Here is a 5,659-nt window from a genome sequence, read left to right as displayed (position 1 = left end):
AAATGGACTTATAACGGGTCTTCATTCTCATTTAAACGATGAATGATCAATAAATGACTGTTGAAAGTCCAAGGAACCCTTCCAATCACCCTTTTGATATCCATTTTGTGGAAGAATTTGAACAAAAGAGCCCTATCACCCAGATCTGATATTTAAACACCTCTTAAAGGGTGCCACAGATTCGCCATAGTATTATTTCACATGGCTAGAAAATGAACAACACTTGCTGTTAAGAAACATCCAACCATAGAATGATCAAGTGTTGACTTCTATATCCGCAGATCTATTGGCAAGTAGTAAAGCCTCATCTTCCCCTCTTCTAAATTTAGTTCCCCCTCTTTCTTCAGTGGTTAAAAATAACAATCCCACACAAGAAAGCCAAAACTATAAAAATTCCAAGACAAAAAAAACATAAACAAATGCTCAGATTTGAAAAAAATAAAAAACTTAATACGTGCTATTAATGCCGACAAAACTCAATACAAAGAGTAGACTTATTAGATATGAAAAATGTTTATAAATTATAAGTGAAAAATACTGTAACAATGATAATATATATTAAATTGATCTCAAGTTAAAGTTCAAAACCTCATCATTAAATTGAAATCTGAATTTTAATCATTTCAAAATTAATTTTTTAAAAAAATTATAATATTTTAAAGAGAAATAAGAAAAAAAATCTTTCCTCCATCTTTCGCAACTAATAACAATTGAGGTTTTGTTATAAAATATTTGAAGTTTGGGGCTAAATTGAAATATTTAGAACATTTTTAAAATACTGAAAATAATATCAAAAGATAGATAAGATTATTTGTTAAATCAATAGGAAATAGCCTTCAAAATTAATATGTATTCCCCTAACCCGTAAAAGAGAAACATATTTTTCAGTTCTAATTACTCTGAATTTGGATGGTTTTAGGTTTAACACTTTTTTGGTGTGGGTTTTTCCCCCCCTTGTTTTTGGTACTTTTTCTTTGTGTGTAGTAATGTCATGTAATATTTCTTGTAATCTGCTAAGGCAAGGGGTGCTGGTTGAAGTTGAGTGGCACTCAATAGTGTCCATTGCAGATTATCATCGAGGTAGTAAAACTACTTGCCATGTTTAAGTTGACAATTTAATGAAGAAAATATTTGAATTAGTTTATGTACTGCTATATTGAAGATAATATGGTCTATCTATAGAAACCAATCCTTGGCTATTGAAGATGAGATTGGATTCGAGTAAATTAATGAAGCCCTTGGAATGTGAAGATTGAGTTTTTGATTTTTTAATATCATATTTTTGAGTAATTGTGCTTTGAATGTTAATGTCGTAATAACTATTTTCAATCAGTTGCTTTGTATTCATTTAAATTTCTATGTTAGAAAGCCATAATTTGATATATACTTTAAGGCTTGTCTAGGTTATATATAAGAGCACATTGAGAGTACTTGAATCTGTTCATTAAGGAACTGTATTGTTAGTGAGTATTCTAGTTTTTTAGGTACAAATGTGAGATCTCTATACTTGAGAAGTTATAAATTGTGAATCACTTGTATGTATGATTAAAGATAATGGAATTACTCAGTGAATTAGGCTTTCCAAATGTAGGGAAATTGAACTGCTTAAATAAACCTTAGTGTTCTTTGTGTTTTTGTTTGCACAGTTTTTGCATTGCCAAGGCGTAGTGGCCACTGCAGTCAAGCATTTTCATAAATTGTTGTGTTTCAGTAAACAACAACTGTAGGTAGAAATGATTTTTACTAGAGCTTAACATTTAATGTATTTAATGGTGAATCCTAGTGCCGTTTGATGGCAATGGAAGGTTTTTCGATTACATGTTCTCCTATGTTAGAGAATGGTAACTATCCCTACTAGAAGGATAGGATGAAAGCCTATATTAAGTCTATTGATGAGAAGGCATGATAATATTGATTTTGATGCTGTAAAGGTTCCAAAACTTGAAATTGAGTGGAATATTGATCTATTGTCACTTGATGTAGGAGATTAAACTTGCATATGAGGAGCTTGAATACTAGCATTTTTATTATATTTTAGTTGAGTTTTTAGAATTTCATTTACATTCAATAAAAAGAATAATCTAAGTATTTTATTGATCTTAGGGGTTGAATGAGGCCTAAGAAAGAGCTAATATACTTCGTGAGTCAGCGGGAGACCAGTAGAGGGTGTATCAACTCAATACTGGTTGCTGTATTGCAACACGAGGAGTTTGATGTTGCAACATAGGGAGCAGAGCACAAGAATCCTAAGACTGCCTTTAGTGTCATGACAAAAACCAAGGGATGTCATGACACACCTCCGAAGCTACCTTGAATACAAGCATACTGCCTTCGATGTCGTAGCATAGGCACTAAGGTGTCTCAACATCAGTCCTGTACAAGAAATACTTATGAGCCAAGGACATTTTGGTCTCCACAATCAAATGTTTAATACAAGAGCGCCAATTGACCTAGGGTTGAGGATGACAATAACATTAAATAGAAAAATAGGCCCATTAAATACTTGTTATAAACAACTTTGATACTTTATAATTTTCTTTATAATTTCATTTTCAGTTTTTCCTTTTTCTTAGGCTTAAGTTATTTTCAATTTTACTATTTGCATTTGTCAGGAGTTCTGATTTGTGGAACTTGATCAACTCTTTGTGGATTTTGTGTTTGCATCAATACAATTCAGGATTCTCTTAAACCTTCGTCTCTTAATTTATTATTAATGTTTATCTTTCGCATAAAGTTTACTATGTTTCTTGAGATCCATGAGGAACTAATCCTCTTATGGGGGATTAGTGTGTGGAGATATGATTAATTGATTATTGTGCAGGCTTTTCATAAAAACTTAAACCTTAGGCTTGACAATCTTAAAAAATCATTTAGGTGAGAATTAACCCAAAATTGGTATGGTCTACCTGTGAACACCTAAGCCCTTGAACCGATCTAAACTATGAGGTTAAGAGATAAGTAGTTCTTACTGGCTCGTTATTTTAATGGAAGATCGAGAGATCCTGCTAAGGTAGTGACTCGTTGATTGAACAGAGAACCCGAAGCAACAGTTAGTTATGATTACCAAAGCGAGCTAATCACTCATGCTCTAATCTGATTCAATTTCCATATCGAAGTCTTTCATATTATTTTATTCTTTGTAAAATTACCAAAAATCTTTATTTATGTTTATTCATAATATAATTTATTTAAAGTACTAATTGACTATATTTGTGTTAGGTTAGGATTAATTTAGTGCTTGCCTCTTTTGGGTACGATTCTTGGAGTATTCAGTTCGTTGTAACTATATTATTATCTGACTCGTATGCTTGTGGACAACACCACCTATATGATATATTTTGCACATGATTTTTTCTCTGGATGTTGGTATGTTTGGAGGCGGTTAAGTTGTTGTCATTGTCGGGGAGGAAACATCACTAAATTAATTCTAATTTTTGCACATAATAGAATAATTACAAAATTTTTAAATTATAGATATTATTTTATCTTTTTATTGATGCTAACATCTTTTATTCTCTTTTTGGTTTAGTGTATGACTCCAACCACATATTCAGAAAGAATAATTCGTAAGAATCGTTGACAGCAACAACAGTAGCAACAACAGATGCATAACTAGCCACTTGCTGTAAGCAATTTACCACAGTGAGAGAACTTGTTGTTCGAAAAAAGTAACAATAATAGCCCAAAAGACCTACCACCATAACTACCTGTAAATATACATTTGACGTGCAACGAAAGAACCTTAAGGGACTATACGCTACCAAGTCTCAAGGAAGTATAATAAGGCTAGCCATCATAGCTAATAATTTTGAGATCAAACTAGCAATGATCTAAAACAATTTACAATTTAGAGGCATAATGGCGGAGGAACCAAATCAATATTTAAAATGATTTGCTCAACTTTGTGATACTTTTAAATATAATAGGGTCATTGATGACACTATTCGTCTTCGCCTATTCCCTTTGTCCTTAATAAGTAACAGTTTTTCTTGGTTAGACTCATAGGCACTAAGATTTATCACGAGTGGGATGAACTTGTAGGAAAATTATTGCAAAAGTTCTTCCTTATTAGTAAAATGGTTCTACTAAGGAAGAAGATCCAATCTTTTAAACAATTAGAAGGGGAAAGTTTGCACGAAGCTTGGGAGCGCTTTAAAACATTAATTTAGAGATGCCCACACCATGGATTACCTGGCTAGCTATGATTGCAAAGTTTCTATAATGGGTTGGATGCATACGCATGATTAGGACTAGATGGAGCTGCAGGAGGAGCCTTAATGAACTTGACATATGGTGATGCATATGAATTAATAGAGAGTTTGACAATGAATTCATTCCAGTGGCCAACTGAACGTTACACATATGGTTAGAAGCCATCTACAGTCAAAGCTTTCCAAGAGTATGATAGATACCAACAAATTGTGGACAGATTCAATCATATAAAGTCTTCAACCAGTGTGTCACCTATGTATGGAGGACATAAATCTCTCTTCTATTATATCAATAATCTTATCAAGGATGTGAACTAAGTCGAGAATAAGGGTGGAAACCCTTATTTGAATACTTAAAATCCTAGATAGAGAGATCGCCCGGACCTGAGATGGGGCAGAAGCTTCAGGAAAAGGCCAACCCGAATGACCATACTGTATGTAGTCAACACTTAGATCAAATTGAGGGGGAAATACAATTAATGAGGATGAAAGTGAAAGAGGTGTAATATGAGTGCACTAGTTCTATGAAAACCTTGACTAGACTCGAAGATCGGATGAGCTAACTGATGAATATGATGGGAGACATTAAAAGACAAATTGGCACTGGTATTCCTAGCAATACTGAAGATAATCTTCGAAGGGAAGGGAAGGAGCATGTGAAAGTAATTGTGCTCTGATCAAGAAAAGTACTGAGTAATTCAGAGACCTTAACATAAGAGGGAACCAAAGAGGGAACCAAATATCTTTGAGACTCCCAAGAAGCTGACGAAGAACCGTAATAGGAGGAGATAGCCAAGCTAGCAGCTAAGCCGAAAGATGAACTAGTTAAAGAACCCATAAGTTTTTTGAACTTATTTAAATGTTAGATGTTAACTTTCCTCATATTGATTTAATTGAAAAAGTCCCTAAGTATGCCAAATTCCTAAACAAAATTATGTTTAAAAGTAGGAAAATTAAAACAGGAGAACAAGTTAACATAAGCGCCTCATGTAGTGCAATTATATCTAAATAGGCTCCCTAAAAACTAAAAGACCCAGGAAGCTTTACAATCCCTATAGAGATAGGAGCTAGCATAAATTTAATGCCCTTATCTATATATGAAAAACTCGGGTTAGGAGACCTCAAAAACACTCAAATCACACTTCAATTGGCTAATAAATCTTTACTGTATTTGAAAAGAGTATTGGAAGATGTGTTAGTCAAAGTGTGCAGCTTCATCATTCTAGCAGATTTTGTAATGTTAGACTTTGAAGAAGACAGTGAAATACCTCTTCTGTTAGGAAGACCATTCTTAGCAACATTGAAATCCACCATTGATTTTGAAAAGAATGAATTAACCATTAAGATTAACGGTGAAATTAAAACTTTTAAATGCTGTCACCAACAAGAAGAGGCAGAAAAGAAAAGATTAGGGAGACCATGTTATGAAATATTTGTAAATATTCCTA

At 33.2% G+C, this 5,659-nt stretch overlaps 1 non-coding gene across 1 annotated transcript; it reads right to left on the bottom strand.

The window, feature by feature from the left end:
- Positions 1 to 4,082: 4,082 nt before the first annotated feature.
- LOC121217504 (small nucleolar RNA R71) lies at positions 4,083 to 4,189 on the bottom strand. Its single transcript, XR_005913589.1, has one exon. It is a non-coding gene; the product is annotated as a small nucleolar RNA R71 (small nucleolar RNA).
- Positions 4,190 to 5,659: the final 1,470 nt, after the last annotated feature.

Source organism: Gossypium hirsutum, chromosome A02 (assembly GCF_007990345.1).
Source record: "Gossypium hirsutum isolate 1008001.06 chromosome A02, Gossypium_hirsutum_v2.1, whole genome shotgun sequence".
In the NCBI taxonomy this organism is placed as follows: domain Eukaryota; kingdom Viridiplantae; phylum Streptophyta; class Magnoliopsida; order Malvales; family Malvaceae; genus Gossypium; species Gossypium hirsutum.
The sequence above is the reverse complement of the archived record's forward strand: the minus strand, read 5'-3'. Positions and strand labels throughout refer to the sequence as shown.